This window comes from Amblyraja radiata, chromosome 24, assembly GCF_010909765.2.
Source record: "Amblyraja radiata isolate CabotCenter1 chromosome 24, sAmbRad1.1.pri, whole genome shotgun sequence".
NCBI lineage: Eukaryota > Metazoa > Chordata > Chondrichthyes > Rajiformes > Rajidae > Amblyraja > Amblyraja radiata.
In genome coordinates this window covers 28,014,142-28,032,637 of record NC_045979.1, presented here as the reverse complement: position 1 = coordinate 28,032,637, position 18,496 = coordinate 28,014,142, and the positions used below count along the sequence as shown (strand labels likewise).

At 48.0% G+C, this 18,496-nt stretch overlaps 1 protein-coding gene across 2 annotated transcripts in view; it reads left to right on the top strand.

The window, feature by feature from the left end:
* The first annotated feature begins 238 nt into the window (after nt 1-238).
* Nucleotides 239-18,496, top strand: part of dennd2c (DENN domain containing 2C) — a 109,525-nt gene continuing 91,267 nt past the window's right edge. The window contains exon 1 of one of the 2 annotated variants that reach the window (XM_033042764.1): nt 239-437. The gene's annotated coding sequence lies outside the window, so the exon portion shown is untranslated. Of the gene's footprint in view, nt 438-626; nt 888-18,496 lie in introns of those variants that run through there. The other variant, XM_033042765.1, reaches the window with a different exon arrangement.

Here is an 18,496-nt window from a genome sequence, read left to right as displayed (position 1 = left end):
CTCCAGATGCTGCCTGTCCCGCTGAGTCACTCCAGCACTTTGTGTCTTGTGTGTGTGTGTGTGTAAATCTGCAGTTCCTTGCGCCTGCACCCCGGCGGGTAACGCGACCGGGTGTTTGCGTTGGAGCGGGGCTGGAGTTCTCTCGCTCCTCTGTGTGGTGGCGACCAAAGTTCTTTGGTGGCGACTCTGCTGTCATTCACTGGTGTGCAGGGAGGGCAGGCACGCTACTTCCGCTTGAGAAATCCATCCACTCAGGATCTTACTCGACACACAGTCACAGCGAAAGTGGATAAGTTTGCAAACTGCACTTGAGTTCCGTGTAGACTCTGGGGGCGCCCGCCCGGGTGTAACAATTCCAGTCCAATTGGATACATTGAGCAGCGCCCTGAAATTAACCGGCCGGCAGCATGGGAATTGACAGCAGCCGGGACGGGCTGGTAAGGGCATGCGTTGTCATGTTTTGTGTTATTAAGTTATGGTTTTTAATTAAAAAAAACTTATCTCGTGACCCGTTCCTCTGCCTTCGTCCGCGGAGTAGGATTTTACGTAAATGTGTGAAAAAAAGTTGGCCCTTTGCACGGGAGAGGCGGCTACTTAGCCGGTCTTCCAATAAGAAACTCTGCAAACTTACACAAACTCCTCCTCGTCAAAAACCGGCCCGAAACCATTTCTTTGCGGTGCCCTGTGAAAAAAGATTTAAACCACGCACAATAGTGGCTGGATTTGTGTGTATGAAAAAGAGAGGGAGAAGCGGAAAAAATAAAGCGGCTGGTGTTCCCTCAATCTCTCTCATACTCGTGCGGGGATTTTTTTCTCACTTGTTATTGGCAACGTGTTTGGTGAGACTGTGCAAGATTGGGAAGTGGACTGGAAGACTGGAATAGAAGGTGAGTGAATGAGTCCAGAGTCTAGATCATCTCTCCGGCCCCGGACTGCAGTGTGTCAAAAAAAACTCACAAATGTGTCGAGTTCTGGTTTGTTGCGAGGGCGGGGTCCCTCTTTTAGAGAGACTTTTGTTTCGTCCTTGTGATTAGACCCCCCCCCACTCCCCGAGTTGTGTCTACTGTTAGCGGCGAGGAGTCCAGTGGTCTTTGGAGGGGAGGGGAGAAGGAAGGGAATTGGGGCAGGCAGACTGGGTATTGTTCCCCAAACCTCCCCGTAGCTCGGCCTGCCGATCGTTGGACTAACGCCGCCGCGTTTCCACATCCGAGCACAGTATGTCATGAAGATTTAGTGAAGATCAGTGTGAGCGTGTGCAGCATCGCCTCTGTATGAATCCCCGCTCTCCGGAGGGAATGTTTTGAGCGCAGGCCAGCGTCCTTGTGTGGGTGGGGGAGAGAAGCCGGGGAGGGGGAGAGGAATAAGCACTGTCGTGGAGTCTCTATTAACCTGAAGGTTCATCTTTAGGTTGATATTGATGCGTGAAGCATACCCGTACTTTCTGCTTTCCCTCAAAAACTTTTTTCTGGTTATAATTAGAAAAATATTGAAGTGGGAGGAAACATTATTTTTCTGGCATGTGTGGATGCGAGATAGTTTTGTGGTTGGGGCATCAGCGAAGGAGCAGATTGTGGGTTGAAATAACGCCCAGCTAGATAGAGCAGGCTGGACGATGCACTTGTTAACCATCCCTTAAATAAGCTGGACACAGCCAGCCTCTACAGACTTGCACCTTATATAATGGCATTCTTGACCACGGCTTGCCTCAAGATGACTTGAAGATGACATAAACGTTTATACGGGTGAAGAGGGGTCTCGACCTGAACTGTCATCATTCCTTCTCTCCAGAGATGCTGCCTGTCCCACTGAGTTACTCCAGCATTTTGTGTCTATCTTCTGTGTAAACCAGCATCTGCAGTTCCTTCCTACACGTGGTACTATTATAACCTTGTAGTCATTGATGTAAACTGGGAATTGTGACATTGTTGAATCCTGAAAGCAATACCTAGAGCAGTACAGTGTGGAAACGGGTCCTTTGGCCCATATCCCTCTAAACTTGTCCTCTCCATGTAACTGTCCAGTTAATTAATCGTTGTGATATTATCTGCCTCAACTACCTCCTCCGGCTGCTCGTTCCAGATACCCAGCACATTTTGTGTATTTAAAAAAAAAGTCGCCCCTTGGGTTCCTATTAAATCTTTTCTCCCTCACCTTAAACCCATGTCCTCGGTTTCTTGATTTCCCTACTCTGGGGGAAAAAGACTGCTTTTATCTGATCTGTTCCTTTCATATTCTTGTACACCTCTGTTGCCAGGGATGGAACATTTCGGTTATGAGGTGAGACTGGAGAGGCTAGGACTGTTTTCCCTGGAAGTAACGTTTAAGAGACATTTGGACGGGTACATGGATAGGATAGGTTTAGAGGGATATGGGCCAGGCGCAGACAGGTTGGACTAGTGTAGATAAGGCATGTTTGATCGGTGTGGGCAAGTTGGGCGGAAGACCTGTTTCCATGCTCCATGACTCCAGGAAATTGAGGGGATCTAATTGAGACATAAAATTATGAGTGAAGTAGAACGGGTACATTATAGGAATCTTTACCCCTTATCAGATGGAATAAGACTAGAGGATGTGGTTAGACCAAGGCACAGCTCTATAAAGTAAGAGGGAATTTGACCCAGGGAGTGGTGAGTATCTGGACTGCACTGCTGGAGATTCTGGTGGCAGCTGAGTCACTGACAACAGTAAAGTGTCTGGAAGAATGCTTGAATTGCCCTGGCATTGAAGTCAGGGGCCGAGTGGGTGGCGCAGCGGTAGAGTTGCTGTCTTACAGCGCCAGAGACCCAGGTTCGATCCTGACTATGGATGCTGTCTGTAAGAAGTTTGTACTTTCTCATGGTGATCGTGTGGGTTTTCTCCGGCTGCTCCCACAATTCTCCTTCAGTTTTGCCCCCGACTCCAAAGATGTACGGGTTTATAGGCTCATTGACTTTTGTAAAATTGTCAATTGTCCCTAGTGTGTAGGATAGTGCTAGCATACTGGTCAGTGTGGACTCGGTTGGCCGAAGGGCCTGTTTCCACATTGTATCTCTGAAGTACTAAAAAAAGTGCTGGAAGAGAGGATTCCTGTGGAGGGTATCTTTGCTATTGAGGAGTGCAGCGTAGGTTCACGAGGTTAATTCCCGGGATGGCAGGTCTGTCATATGACGATAGAATGGAGTGGCTGGGATTGTATACTCTGGAGTTCAGAAGGATGAGAGGAAAACTTATTGAAACATATAAGATTATTAAGGATTTGGACGCGCTAGAGGCAGGAAACGTGTTCCCGATGTTGCGAGTCCAGAACCAGGTGCCACACTTTAAGAATAAGGGGTAAGCCATTTAGAACGGAGATGAGGAAAAACATTTTCACACAGAGGGTTGTGAATCTGTAGAATTATCTGCCTCAGAAGGCAGTGGAGGCCAATTCTCTGGATGCTTTCAAGAGAGAGTTAGATAGAGCTCTTAAAGATAGTGAAGTCAGGGGATATGGGGAGAAGGCAGGAACAGGGTACTGATTGTGAATGATCAGCCATGATCACAGTGAACGGCGGTGCTGGCTCGAAGGGCCGAATGGCCTTCTCGTGCATCTTTTGTCTATTGAATGGTGCCCACTGGTTGATGTGGACAAGATGGGTAAAATGGCCTAATTCTATGCAGTGTGACACCATGACATGGAATTTGTGGGAGAGGTGATGAGAATGTGGGATAAGTGTACGTAGGTGCAGGGAATCAGTGGGCTGAATACATGATCTGTAATCTTGTCAGTTTAGGACTGTCAGTTTGGAGACTTGTGCACGGTAACTCGTGAATCGGAGGGGAGAGTCCTGCAACTGAGGCACACAATGGCCATGGGACGGGATGGAGAGTGGTGGAATTAACAGACAAAGTTTGCTGCGTGAGATCATAAGATCATTAGTGATCTGAGCAGAATTAGGCCATTCGTCCCATCAAATCTACTCTGCCATTCAATCGTGGCTGATCTATCTTTCCCTCCAGTTTTTCTCCTGCCTTCTCCCCATACACTCTCTCCAGAGATACGGATGCCAGAGGTTATCAGTGGTATGGGGAGAAAGCCAACAATAGACAATGGGTGCAGGAGTAGGTCATTCGGCCCTTCGAGCCAGCACCGCCATTCAATGTGATCATGGCTGATCATCCCCAATCAGTATCCCATTCCTGCCTTCTCCCCATATCCCCTGACTCCGCTATTTTTAAGAGCCCTCTCTGAAAGCATCCAGAGAACTTGCCTCCACCACCCTCTGAGGCAGAGAATTCCACAGACTCTCCATTCTAAATGGCTTACTCCTTATTCTTAAACTGTGGCCCCTGGTTCTGGACTCCCCCAACATCGGGAACATGTTTCCTGCCTCTAGCGTGTCCAAGCCCTTAACAAGCTTATATGTTTCAATGAGATTCCCTCTCATCCTTCTAAACTCCAGAGTGTACAAGCCCAGCCGCTCCATTCTCTCAGCAAATGACAGTCCCGCCATCCCGTGAATTAATCTTGTAAACCTACGCTGCAATAGCAAGAATGTCCTTCCTCAAATTAGGGGACCAAAACTGCACACAATACTCCAGGTGTGGAGTATACTACTCGGAACAATATCAATATGTAAGAAGTTGTGATACCAACTGGAGTGAATGTCTCTTGATTTTGTAGTACTTGGTCTTTCTCTTTGATTGCCCAAAAACTAGTGACTTGTACACAGTTTCGATGCACTATTCCTGTACATTTGTATTAATCTAAGATTGTGCCTAAATATAGCCGATTTTCCAGCACCCTTGGTTCCGGAGCCTTGCATTATTATCCATTTTGCCGGAACAACAGGGGTCATGAAATAATGGTACAGCAATACACCACTGACACACTAATTATACCCTTCCCGTGTCTCTAAAGGACCATGGATTGCTAGAATCTTAAGTAAAAGAATTGTTAAAAGTAAATTAAATTGACAGCGAGACTTGCATTTCTCGGGCGCTTGTTAACGAGTTGCCCTCAAACGTAGAAACTAGGTGCAGGAGTAGGCCATTCAGCCCTTCGAGCCAGCACCGTCATTCAATATGATCATGGCTGATCATCCAGAATCGGGTCCCTGTTCCTGCTTTTTCCCCATATCCCTTGATTCTGTTAGCTCCAAGAGCTAAATCTAACTCTCTCTTGAATGCATCCAGTGAATTGGGCTCCACTGCCTTCAGTGGCAGAGAATTCCACAGATGAGTGTCGGAAGCGTGGCTGCCCGTGGGACCGAGGAGCAGCTTTCCGGGCAGGACTACCGACCAGGCCAACCCCTGCCGACCCAAAAATTGGCAAATCCGTCCCGCAGAAGTCCCGACGAGGTCGAGATCGGCCGCCTCACCCGGCCTAGGCGCCACATTTTCAGGGGGACATCCGGGGGTAATTTCAAGCACGCTGTCGTAATTGTGTCCAGATTAAAGGAGGTGCAGGACCATCAATTGCCAGAATATCGGTGGTGGACCTGTAATACTTTTACTGAACTGTGTGCAAAGTAGAATTTCACTGTATCTCGGTACATGTGACAATAAGGTGCCGTTGAGCCAGTTGACTGAATCACAGGAATACTAAATGTAGCGGAATGATATAGAGGTGCTATAAATGGTATGAATTAATTATAAAGATGGTGTCAAAACAGGACATGTTGGAAACGTTTGGTTGGTCAGGCAGCACTATTGGCGAGTGAAGCCGTTGATCCTTCAGGCCACAAAGTGCTGGAGTAACTCAGTGGGTCAGGTCGCATCTCTGGGGAAGATGGATCGGTGGCACATCAGACTGAAGAAAGGTCCTGACCCGAAACCTCACCTGTGCATGTTCTCCAGTGTTGCTGCCTGATCCGCTGAGTTACTCCGGCACTGTGTGTCCTTCTGTGTAAACTAGCATCTGCAGTTCCTTGTTTCAAAACTCTCAGAATCAGATGATGGGGGCTCGACCCAAAATGTCACCTATTCCCTTTCTTCAGAGATGCTGTCTGACCCGCTGAGTTACTCCAGCATTTTGTGTCTATCTTTGTTGTAAACCAGCGTTTGCAGTTCCTTCTTGCACACTGAACAATCTCTGTGTTGTTTTGTAGCATTATAGCACTTCAGTTAATATGCTTTTGGAGTATTGATGGTGGCTGAAAGGATGTTTGACTTGTAGCCACTTCATTATCTAATTGGATGTCTTGTGTTCCAGCTGGTAAAAATAAAACTGACGCATTTTATTCCCTAAAATAACATTGATAAAAGAAACAATTGTAAAGAGGAAGAATTAAGGACATTGTTTCTCAAGGAGAAGGGTCTCTACCCGAAACGTTACCCATTCCTTCTCTCCAGAGATGCTGCTTGTCCCGCTGAGCTATTCCGGCATTTTGTGTCTATCTTCGGTTTAAACCAGCATCTGCAGTTCCTTGCAGTTCATGGGTTGGGTTTTGCTATATTTGGCCTCCGCTGTGACTGATGGACGTGTTGCATAGACAGCGAGGGGTTTAATTAGAGACCGTTTTGTTCCATTTAGATGTAATGGGTTTGTCAGTACAATGTGAAGAATTTCAAAGAATGTCTCATCTGGCCTTCAAGTGCCCAAACGAGGCCAGTTTACTCTGGGTGAATGGCTGGTATATTATTTTACATGCTCGCACTCTGCACACTTGGTACCGACTGGATAAAGACTTCTCCTATTAACATCCCATCATCCAAGAATGCCAGAAATTGCTGAGTTGTGGACGTAGTCCTGACCACCGCGCAAACCAACATCCCTCCGTTCCAGTGAATTCACCCACACTTCAACGTTGCCTTGACAAGGCCAGCAGCATAATCAAGGATGTGTCTTGCCTCAGTCGCTCCCTCTTCTCCACTCTCCCATAGAAACATAGAAACATAGAAAATAGGTGCAGGAGTAGGCCATTCGGCCCTTTGAGCCTGCACCGCCATTCAATATGATCATGGCTGATCATCCAACTCAGTATCCTGTACCTGCCTTCCCTCCATACCCCCTGATCCCTTTAACCACAAGGGCCACATCTAACTCCTTCTTAAATATAGCCAATGAACTGGCCTCAACTACCTTCTGTGGCAGAGAATTCCAGAGATTCACCACTCTCTGTGTGAAAATGTTTTTCTCATCTCGGTCCTAAAAGATTTCCCCCTTATCCTTAAACTATGACCCCTTGTTCTGGACTTCCCCAACATCGGGAACAATCCTCCTGCGTCTAGCCTGTCCAACCCCTTAAGAATTTTGTAAGTTTCTATAAGATCCCCCTCAATCTTCTAAATTCTGGAGCGTACAAGCCGAGTCTATCCAGTCTTTCTTCATATGAAAGTCCTGACATCCCAGGAATCAGTCTGGTGAACCTTCTCTGTACTCCCTCTACGGCAAGAATGTCTTCCCTCAGATTAGGAGACCAAAACTGTACGCAATACTCCAGTTGCGGTCTCACCAAGACCCTGTACAACAGGCATCAGGCAAGATGTACAGAAGTTTGAAAACGGATACCTCCATTTCTTTCAGCCGTTGTCATTAACTGCACTGTCCTCTCATCAGCTAGAGAGTGGTCCTGATCTCACATCTATCTCATTGGAGACCACGAAACTATCTTTAATCTGACATTCCAGCACTAAATGTTGTATCCTTTATCTGTACATTGTGGATGGCTTGATTGTACAGTCGTTTCATTGCCTGGATAGCACGCACGGGCGACACGGTGGCGCAGCAGTAGAGTTGCTGCCTTACGCCGCCCAGACCCGGGGTTTGATCCTGACCAAACCCCATGCAGTGGCTGCTGAATCATTGGGAATGGGTGGGACTCACACACTGCTCAGTGTTGTCGTGTTTGCTGCTGTTTGTAGGGAGCTGAGAGAAGTCATACAGCCATCATGCCTCCCTGAAAGAATTGGGTTAAATCAGAAGAAGGGTCTCGACCCGAAACGTGACCCGTTCCTTCTCTCCAGAGATGCTGCCTGTCCCGCTGAATTACTCCAGCCTTTTGTGTTTATCTTTGGGTTAAATCTGAAATTGGGCTTGCTTCCTTGTTTCTTCCCAAACACTTGCAGCAGGTTTAAGAAGGAACTGCAGATGCAGAAAAATCGAAGGAACACAAAAATGCTGGTGAAACTCAGCGGGTGCAGCAGCATCTATGGAGCGAAGGAGATAGGCAACGTTTCGTCCCGAAACGTTGCCTATCTCCTTCACTCCATAGATGCTGCTGCACCCGCTGAGTTTCTCCATCATTTTTGTGTACTTGCAGGAGGTTTATTTTCAAGTCCTTATTCAACTTTTGAAGATGACTACTGAATTTACCTGGAGCCCCTTCTCAGGCAGAATATTACCATGACTGATCCTCTCACCTCCATCTCGTTTGCCGATGGTCTTTGTTTGACCTGTGCCCTCCAGCTATTGACACTGCCGGGGTAAGGGCTTCTACTGATTGCTCTGCGTAATTTTGTGTAACTGTTACATTCCTCCTTAAACATCCCGGGTGCACTTCAAAGGATCTGGCAGATTTGAGTCGTAGAAGAGAGTTTAAATTCATGGCGCCCATCGGCCCTCCGAGCCGACATCAACCATCGATCACCCCTTCACACTAGTTCTATGGGTTGCGTTTAGGGTCGGGACCATTCTTCAGACTCTGAAGAAAGGTTCTGACACGAAACATCACCCATCCTTTTTCTCCAGAGATGCTGCCTGACCCGGTGAGTTACTCCAGCACTCTGTATCTATCATTGGTATAAACCAGCATCCGTAATTCCTTGTTTCTACACACCAATTCTTATTTCATTTTCTCAGCCACTCCCTACAGACGAAATAGCAATTTCTAAAGTTTATAAAATTATGAACAGATATGAGGTGAATAGCCGCTGTATTTTCCCCCAGATTGTCGGGGAGACTAAAACTACAGGACATCGATTTAAGGTGTGGGGGGAAATATTTAAATGGGATGTGAGGGACAATATTTTCCACACAGAAGGTGATGCGTATATGGGATGAGCTGCAGGAGAACTGGTATAGTTGGGCACAATTACAATATTGGAAAGGCATGCAGACAGCTAAACATAGAAAATAGGTGCAGGAGTAGGCCATTCGGCCCTTCGAGCCTGCACCACCATTCAATATGATCATGGCTGATCATCCAACTCAGTATCCTGTACCTGCCTTCTCTCCATACCCCCTGATCCCTTTAGCCACAAGGGCCACATCTAACTCCCTCTTGAATAAAGCCAATGAACTGGCCTCGACTACCTTCTGGCAGAGAATTCCAGAGATTCACCACTCTCTATGGGGAAAAATGTTTTTCTCATCTCGGTCCTAAAAGATTTCCCCCTTATCCTTAAACTGTGACCCCTTGTTCTGGACTTCCCCAGCATCGGGAACAATCTTCCTGCATCTAGCCTGTCCAAACACTTAAGAATTTTGTAAGTTTCTATAAGATCCCCCCTCAATCGTCTAAATTCTAGCGAGTACAAGCCAAGTCTATCTTGGATAGGAAGGGTTTGGAGGTTATAGGCCAGGCTTGGGCAAGTGGGACTAGCTCAGTTAGGTATCTTTGTTGGCATGGGTGAGTTGGGCCAAAGGGCTTATTCCAGCGCTGTATTACTCTGTGTCCTCGACCTGGAGTTACACAATGGGTGGATGGTATAGAGTGGGTTAGACTAGAAGCACACCCATTCAGCGCCCTTTATGATGCAGGAGGAAGCTATTTGCCCCCTCGAGTCTCTGCCCGCTCTCACAGCAACCCCATTCTTCCATTCATTTTCCCCGTAACCTTTACTCTGCATATTCCCATCACCACTCGCCTACACACACACACACTGGGGACAATCTACAATGGCCTGTTAACCAACCAGTACAATGTGGGAGGAAACTGGAGCACCCAAAGGAAATGGACACGGTCGCAGGAAGAACAGGCAGACACCGCACAGATCAAGAGTCAAGAATGATTTATTGTCCTATGTCCCAGACAGAACAATGAAATTCTTACTTGCAGCAGCACAACAGAATAAGTAAGCGCGCGCGCACACACACACACGCATGCACACACACACGCACGCACACACACACACACGCATGCACGCGCGCGCGCATACATGCATGCACACACACACGCATGCACACACACACACACACGCACGCATGCACGCGCACACACACACACACGCGCATGCATGCACACACACACGCATGCACACACACACGCGCGCGCATACATGCATGCACACGCGCACACACATATTTTTTCTTGTGTTTGTTTAGTTCAGTTTAATTTATTGTCATGTGTACCGAGGTCCAGGGAAGACTAACCTGTCAGTGGAAAGACAATACATGATTACAATTGAGTCATTCACTGTGTACAGATACATGATAAGGGAACATCGTTTAATGCAAGGAAAACCCAGCAAAGTGTGTTTAAAGATGGTCCCAGGGTTTCCAATGAGGTAGGTAGTAGTTCAGGACTGCTCTCTAATTGTGGTAGGATGGTTCAGTTGCCTGATAACAGCTGGGAAGAAACTGTCCCTGAATCTGGAGGTGTGTGTTTTCACACTTCTATACCTTTTGCCTGATGGGAGAGGGGAGAAAAAGGAGTGGCCAGGGTGTGACCTGTCCTTGATTATGTTGCTGGCCTTGCTGAGGCAGTGCGAGGTGTAAATAGAGTCAATGGAAGGGAGGTTGGTTTGTGTGATGGTCTGCTATATGTATCTATACTTGCTTGCATACATACACATAAAAACCACACACAATAAATAATAGATGGCACCCAATGGTCAGGATTGATCCTGGACCACTGGCACAGTGAGAGATCTGTTTGAGCAGCTGCACCACGTCCTCCTTTTAACGGCAACAGTGAATGTTCTCTAGGCTAATGCACAGTGGGCACCAGTATCCTGACTATTGCTGAATCTCCTGGGCACACCTTGCCTCGGAATGAAGGTTGTATGGAACATGTCCCGGCCCTCCTTTCTCCAACCTGTCACAACTTGAGGATTGCAGGAATTAAGTATTCGCCCTGCCACCACCCTTTCGCATTTGAGCTTTTACATTGAATGTAATGAAATTGAACCAGTTTGCTTGGTTGTTGAAAGGAATTTTCCTTTTCCTCCCCCCCCCCCCCCCCCGCACTGTTATCGAAGCAACTGCAATACAGGTTGGTTCAAAGCTGATGGAGGTCTGCTGTGTACCATCTGTGCAAGGATCTCAGATCTTTGTAGGAGTGCAGTGCTTCACTCGGACAATTAGGGCTGCACGGTGGCTCAGCGACAGAGTTGCTGCCTTACAGCGAATGCAGCGCCGGAGAACCGGGTTCGATCCTGACTACGGGTGCTGTCTGTACGGAGTTTGTACGTTCTCCCCTTGACCTGCGTGGGTTTTCTCCCGAGATCTTCGATTTCCTCCCACACTCAAAAGACGTACAGATTTGCAGGTTAATTGGCTTGGAAATGTAAAAAAAAAAAATTGTCCCTAGTGGGTATAGGATAGTGTTAATGTGCGGGGATCACTGGTCAGCGCGGACCCGGTGGGCCGAAAGGGCCTGTTTCCGCGCTGTATCTCTAAACTACACTAAAAAAACTAAGAAGACCTGTTGCTCTATCCAATGCTCTCGGCTATTTTTTGCTGTCGCTGGGGAATCGAATGGAATTGGTTTCTGGGACAGTGGAGATCTCCATTGAAAGCCTAGTTGAATATCAACTCGGTAATTCCTGTTGAGTATGTTTACAATTGCTTCAACCTTCCCTTTGGCACTTGCATTTTGGGCCCTGCCGTCGTTGATGGTGGGCACGCTTGGAACTGCCACCTAATGTGAAACTAGGATGTGACAAAGTTGTCATCAGGCCCGTTGGTTGCGAAGTTACTGGGCCCATTCTGCAGGGAAAGCCGGCAGAGGGCAGCCGAAAACAAAGGAGGACCCGGCAAGGGGCGTCCAGAATGAAGGGGGACCCTGAAGCCGGTTCTCGACCCGAAACGTCACCCATTCAATAGGTGCAGGAGCAGGCCCTTCGAGCCAGCACCACCATTCAATGTGATCATGGCTGATCATCCCCAATCCACATCCCCCGTTCCTGCCTTCTCCCCATATCCCCTGACTCTGCTAAGAACCCTATCTAGCTCTCTCTTGAAAGTATTCAGAGCACCGGCCTCTGAGGCAGAGAATTCCACAGACTCAACTCTCTGTGTGAAAGTGTTTCCTCATCTCTGTCCTAAATGGCTAACCCCTTATTCTTAAAATTCCTTCTTTCCCGAGATGCTGCCTGTCCCGCTGAGTTACTCCAGCATTTTGTTTCTATCTGAAGGGGGATCCGGCGGGAGGCTGTCGATAACTGAGGGACCCAGCAGTGGGAGGGGGTACAGCTGCCACGTAGCACATAGGACTGTCCGGTGAACTTTGGCAGCGACAGACACGTGGCGACACTTGCGTACTGCCCAGGTGTGGTCTGCTGCACGGTTTTACCGCGCGCGCTGTACGCAAAAACAATCCTTTTACTCTACCTAGGCACATGTGACAATAAAGTATCACTAAACACCAAAGGATAAATGACATCTCACTTTAACAAGCTCTCAGCTGGCCTTGGATTTAATAGGTCAGATTATACCGGTGTGAGTCTTCATGGGCTGTGGTCACTGCCAGGAGTTCTGAAGTAGGAGAGGCAAGACTCTGAGTGTAGCAGAGTGGAGCAGCGGTCGAGTTGCTGCCTTGCAGCGCCAGAGACTCGAGTTCGATCCTGACTACGGCTGCTGACTGTACAGCATTTGTACGTTCTCCCCGTGACCGCGTGGGTTTTCCCCGGATGCTCCGGTTTGCTCCCACACTCCAAAGATGTAGGTTAATCCTCCCTCTAAACCTGTCCTATCCATGTATCCAGCTGGAGACATAATCGTAGTTTTGGAATGTGACCGACTTCATGTAGGAACATTCCCAACAGAGTGGTTGGCTTGCAACCTTTGCGTAGTGTAATGCAGGTAAAGGGCCTGTCCCACTTGGCTGTCATTTACGCGACAGGCCGGTCGTGACTGACATGCGACATCGCGCATCTTCATGCGTCAGCACAGCCGTCTGGAGCTCGTGACATCATTTAAATACCCAGTTTATGATATTTATGGTGATTTTCTAAAATGTTCCCGTTTCTTTGAGTGGTGCTAGCAATTGGAAAACAGCAGAGGTAATGCCCCTATTCAATTAAAGAGGTGAATGAAAAGTAGCAAGCTGCAGACCAAATTAATCTGTAGGAAGGAACTGCAGATGCTGGTTTAAATTGAAGATAGACACAAAATGCAGGAGTAACTCGCGGGACAGACAGCATCTCTGGAGAGAAGGAATGGATGATGTTTCGGGTCGAGACTCTTCTTCAGTCTGGAGAAGGGTCTCCACCCGAAACGTCACCCATTGCTTCTCTCCAGAGATGCTGCCGGTCCCGCTGAGTTACTCCAACATTTTGGATGGTTTATCTGGTTTGCTCTTCCATTACTACGATCTGCACCCCTTATGTCATTCGCTCATCCTGCTGTAGGAAATACAACATTTGTCTATTTAACCTCTTCCTTACCCACAATCCAGGGACCCAAGCAGTCATTACAAGTGAAGCATCAATTCACTTTTGCACTTTCCGGATTAATGTATTTTGGTGTTCACCGCGTAGTTTTCTCTACAAAACTCTGCAATTTTTAAAATCGCGCGCGCTTATATCCATGACGGGTAAAAGGCAGGCCGACTGCGTATGGGCGTGTGCGGTGGCGCATGGTTACGCACGGTGATGTAATCATGCGTCACCACGCACTACACGTACGAGGACAGGGCGCCTGCGTGCGACCGCAATACGCCCGCGTGCATACGTGATACGTCTCGTCGAAGGCATGCAAAGATTTTGTGCCCAACAAAATCCTGGAGCGCCGCGCGATACCGCGTGCAACTCCACACTTCCTCCGCGCTTCTCCATGCGACCGTCCCGCGCGGCCCACATGCTTCCCGTGCGTCTCAATGCGAAGACGAGGTCGCGTAAATGGCACGCAAATCACGGCCAAGTGGGACAGGCACTTAACTCACTCTAAATGACTTTTTTTTGGTCAGATGAACAGGAGGTGAGTGAGTCATATACTTGTGTACACATCCTGGCAACAGAATAAATACTTCTATGGAGTAGTATGGTTAACTACATGTATTATGAGGCTGATGTGAAGTGTTTCCACCTCTGGGATCTGGGTGCAAGTTCTGCTCAAGGCTGGTGACACACCAAGTTACTCTGCACCTAGAGTTTGAGGAAGGATCCCGACCCGAAACGTCACCCATCCGGAGTTGTTGCCTGACCTGCTGAGTTGCTCCAGCACTTGGTGTCTATCTTCAGTGTAAACCAGCATCTGCAGTGCCTTCCTTCCTACACTGGTTCCTCTGCTTGCTGGCTGCAAGGGTGTGAAAAGAAATTAGTCTGAGGGGACTTGAAACTGTTGTTTTCAGGTAATTGACTGCAGAGAAACTCCCTCACAAATTGACTCACAAAGTCAGCAGCTGCCAAGAATGTCAGTGTCGGGACGATGGTGCAACAGTGAAACGGCAGGTTTGCTGGAGATGAACGCTCGGGGGCAGAGAGGGAGCTTTGCTCAGACTTGGTGGTGTCAGTGAGTTTGCTCCTGGCCTTATCCAGAGATCGCAATTGCAACTTAATGTGCCACATGAATTAATACTATTTAATAGGCAGATGGTTGGACAAAGGCCAGAAAATGACCATGTGTCAAAGCTCTAGTTTGCTGAGGTGTATGGAGAATTACAAAGGACAACTTAGAATTAGGTTTGTTATCCTGTACAGCCATCAAAATCACCATAGTCTTACGGCGTGGAAACAGGCCCTTCAGCGTAATGCCCACACTGGCCAACATGTTCCATCAACACTAGCATCACCTGCCTGCATTTGGTCCATATCCCTCTAAACCTGTCCTACCCATGTACCTTTCTAATTGTTTCTTAAACATTGCGATAGTCCCTGCCTCATCTACATCCTCTGGCAGCTCGTTCCATATACCCACCATTCTTTGTGTGGAAAAAATTACCCCTTAGATTCCTGCTAAATCATTCCCCCTTCACCTTAAACCTATATCCTCTGGTCCTCGATCTCCCCTACTCTGGGCAAGAGACTCTGCGTCTACCCGATTTATTTCTCTCCTGATTTTATATACCTCGACAAGATGAATCAATAAGTTGAATCAATTCGGCAATGTCCTTTAATGAGAATGACATTGAAGTAACAGCCAAAGGTACCACAAAGCCATGATTTCCTCAGGAGATCAAAAAATTGAGCTTGTCTCCAAGGACTCTTACAAATTCCTACAGAAAGCATCCTGTAGGGTTGCATCACAGCTTGATGTGGCACTGTGTACAAATGAACTGCAGTTGCTGGTATACACCGAAGATAGACACAAAGGGCTGGAGTTAAGGGCCTGTCCCACGAGCATGCGACCTGCATGCGGCAAGCGCGACCAAACCGGAAGCGGGGGCCGCGCGGAGGTCGAGTGAGTGACGTGAAGTTCGAGCGAAGTCTGCGCGTGACGAACCGCGTCAAGAAGCTGCGTACAGCGTCGAGACGCTGTGCACGCCCGTCGAGGCGGTGCGTACGGCGTTGAGGCGGCTGCGGGCTGGCAGGCCGTTGCCGCGCGGAATTTTTGAACACGGTCAGTTTTTCGGAGCCCTGCGTGATGTCGGGACCAGCTCCGCACAACTCCATACGGCTCCGGCAATCGAAGTGGGATCGGACCCGCGAGGCCGTACGGCTCAAGCGACCACGTTAGGTCGTGTTTGCCACATGGAGTCGCATGCTCGTGGGACAGGTCCTTAACCCAGCGGGTCAGGCAGCTTCTCTGTAAAAATAGGATGGGTGACGTTTCGGGTCGGGTTCCTTCTTCAGACTCCATACAGACAGCACCCGTAGTCAGGATCCAGAAGAAGGTTCCCGAATCGAAACATCACCCGTCCTTTTTCTCCAGAGATGCTGTATGACCCACTGTGTTACTCTTTGTGTCTGTCTTTGGTTCAGAACTGATCTGACCAAGTCTGCAAGAAATTGCACGGAGTTCTGGATGAAGTCCAGTCCAACGTACCGACCATACTCCACACCATTCACTCCATCTACACTTAACGTTGGCTTGGGAAAGCACCCAACATTATCAAAGACCTTTTCCCACCCCAGTCATTCTTCCTTCTCCCCCCCCCCCCCCACCTCCCGTTGGGCAGAAGACGCGGAGGCTTGTAGCTTCATGCCTTCTGTGATCAGGCTTCCGAATAACCCTTCTCTAAGTGAGGGTACTGTCCGAATCATCTTAATTTAGTGTAGCGATGCAGCGTTGAAGCAGGCCCTTCGGCCCACCGAGTCGCTCACCTAATCCTTTTATCTGGAGATGCTGGCTGGCCCGCTGAGTTACTCCAGCATTTTGAGTCTATCCCTCAGTAGAAGTATTGGTTTCTAGTGGAGAAATAACTAAAGATCCCGAAGCTGAGACAAAGGGCTGCTGAATTGGGTATCCAAAGTAATTATTTTCCGATGCGAATAATTCTGATAAACTATTTCACTTGAGATTTTACAAGTCAGTTACGTATCCTCTTTGTGACTGGCTGCCTGTAGCTACACACAGCTTTTCAGATGGCAGTCTCTGAAAGACTGGGTGGCACAGTAGCGCAGTGGTTGAGTTGCTGTCTTACAGCGCCAGAGATCCGGGTTTGATCCTGACTTTGGGTGCCGTCTGTACGGAGTTTGTACCATCTCCATGTGACAGCATGGGTTTTCTCCGGGTGCTTGGGTTTCCTCCCACATTCCAAAGACATACAGATTTGTAGGTTAATTCGCTTTGGTAAATTGTTCCCAGTGTGTAGGATAGTGCTAGTGTGCAGGTGATCGTTGGTCAGCGTGGAGCGATGTGCCTGTTCCAACGCTGTATCTCTAAACTAAATCCAGTCTCAATTCGTTACACAGGCTTGCACGACATTCTGTTTCAAGCTTGCTTTTATTTTTAATATAACCTGAAGAAGTCCCATAGCTTATGGGTAAACATCTGAGTTAAAGGCGCAGGAAAGGACAAATGTACAGCAGACCTTTTATAAGTATTTGGTTGTTGCCACTGTTTGAGGGAAGATTGTTGGTCTGGACTCCTGTAGAATTCACTGAGCAATTCCACTGAGTACAGTCATTGTTCTCTTCCCAATTAAACTATTTTATTCACAAAATGCTGGGGTAACTCAGCTGGACAGACAGCATCTCTGGATAGAAGGAATGGGGGACGTTTTGGGTCGAGACCCTTTTTCAGACTCGACCCGAAATGTCTCCCGTTCCTTCTCTCCAGAGGTGCTGGATGGATTTAAGAGAGAGTTAGAGAGAGCTCTAGGGGCTAGTGGAGTCAAGGGATACGGGGAGAAGGCAGGCACGGGTTATTGATAGAGGACGATCAGCCATGATCACAATGAATGGCGGTGCTGGCTCGAAGGGCCGAATGGCCTCCTCCTGCACCTATTTTCTATGTATCTGTATCTATGCTGCCTGTCCTGCTGAGTTGCTCCAGCATTTCATGTCTATCATCTGCAGTTCCTTCCTACACTGTTTTACTCACAAATCATTTTCTCCAATGTATCTGGGTGGATTCCTCCTGATCACTGTGCAAAGCTGCAAGGTGTATTCATCTGGTGTTTGTGTGATACCAACTGTTGGCTTCATAGCAACTAGTTAATCCGGGAGTATTGTGTTTATAGGCCTGTTATGCTGCTGCAAGTAAAAATGTCATTGTTCAGTTTTTGTGACATATGACAATTCAATACGTAGTTCTGCCATTGTGACCCTCAATTATAGTCGGGCACTGCGTTAAGTAGAATTATCCTAAACCCCAGCCTACAGACCATGTAATATCTAACCCAGGCTGTCCTTGTAGTCGCAGTGCAGCCATTGTGTGCTTGGTGTCCAGCAGAGCTATGGGTTATAATAAGAAGGAACTGCAGATGTGGGTTTATACCAAAGGTAGGCAAAAAAAGTGCTGGAGTAACTCAGTGGGTCAGGCAGCATCTCTGGAGGAGATGACGTTTCGGGTCAGGGCCATTTCACAGGCTCGACCCGAGATGTCGCCCATCCTTTATCTCCAGAGATGCTGCCTGACCCGCTGAGTTACTCCAGCATTTGTGTCTATATTAGCTACAGATTGCGTTCCTTAGGTACTTGTTCCTCGCTGAGCTATGCAACATCAGAGAGAGGTTGCCGGAGCAGCAACCAGTTTATATCTGTGTGCAAGGGTGTGAGTTAATATTGGGCAGCAATGTGTGGTGGGCTGATATGTGATGCATGGCAGCCAAGTGCTACGAGGAGAGGCAGCGTGGAGCAAAACTCCACAATCTCTTACAGCAAAACAGGAAATGCAGTCAGTTCCTGAGAAGGGCAAAAACTGGGTTTAAAAAAGTTTTCAGTTTCCTCACCAGGAATGTTTGGACAGTAGGCGTTGAATGCCCCCCTCTCTCTCTCTCTGCGCCCCTCTCTCTCTCTGCGCCCCTCTCTCTCTCTGCGCCCCTCTCTC